Source organism: Octopus bimaculoides, chromosome 13 (assembly GCF_001194135.2).
Source record: "Octopus bimaculoides isolate UCB-OBI-ISO-001 chromosome 13, ASM119413v2, whole genome shotgun sequence".
NCBI classification, from domain to species: Eukaryota; Metazoa; Mollusca; class Cephalopoda; order Octopoda; family Octopodidae; genus Octopus; species Octopus bimaculoides.
In genome coordinates, this window is record NC_068993.1 from 8,718,183 (window position 1) to 8,719,459 (window position 1,277).

Genomic DNA, 1,277 nt, shown 5'->3' on the forward strand with positions numbered 1-1,277 from the left:
GCATATGTATGTGTGTGTATATATATACATATATATATATATATATATATATATATATATGTATGAATATATAGTGTTTATATGTGTGTGTGAGTGTAGGTATTCTACTTGTATGTGTGTAGTTGTGTATGTCTGTATGCATGTAGGTATACTCAAACATACATGTGTACAGCTATATACATATACACAAACCTTTTTGCATGCGTACATATATATATATACACAAACATTTTCTCACACACATTCATGCACACATCTGTATGCATACATTCATATGTAAATATACAAACATTTCCATATACATGCATACACACACACACACACACTCATAGATATACACACACATTCATGTGCATACACACTCAGACATGCACATACACACACACGCAAACACACAAGTCTGCTCGGGCAGACACACATATAAGCAGATGTAATTATACATTGGATAATGTAGTCCTAGATACACTATGTCTGAATAATGAAACAGAATGGTGTCAGCTAGAAAGGTCTTGATCCTACGCCTGTTTGATTGGAGCCAATCTGGTACAGATCTACAAGAGCAAAGTCATGTAGCAAAGGAACATCTATGTGGTTTTCAGCCTGCTAGAAACAGCAGCCAAATTGCTTCAAACCACACCCTGTGTTGTTAAAAAAGAGAGGTCAAAGTATGATGGCATAATTAAGAAGCTTACTTTGTAATGACAGGGTTCCTGGTTCGGTTTTACTGTTTGCGCTTTCAGCAAGCGTCTTCACTATACCTCTGGGTTGACCAAAGCTTTGTGAGTGGTTCTGTTTGATGGAAACTGTGTGGAAGCCTCATGTGTGCATGTTTTTGTATTTGTTCCCACACTGCTTGACAACTGGTGTTGGTTTGTTTACGTCTGTAACATAGAACAAGTACCAGAGCTTAGGAGTTGATTTATTTGACAAAACCCAACAAGGTGATGCTCCAGCATGGCCTTTGTATGCAGTTTGCCGAAAGAAAAAAGATAGAAAAACTGTCAGGAAGTGGTTATTTCTTGGAAACCTGAGATCATAGGTCTCTTTGGGGGATGACCTGGGGTTAAACAACAACAACAAAGCCTTTATGTGGTCATCTGACCTGTTAGAAATAGCAGCCAAATCACTTTTAAACCTCACGAAAAAATAGCAAGGCAATGGACGCATTCATTAGATAATGTCATTCAAACTAACTACAGTTTAAATACCATTTGGGATGGCCATTTCTGGAGCAGTTTTAATCATGAGTCTCCTCTATCAAAGTGGATGGGGGGGGG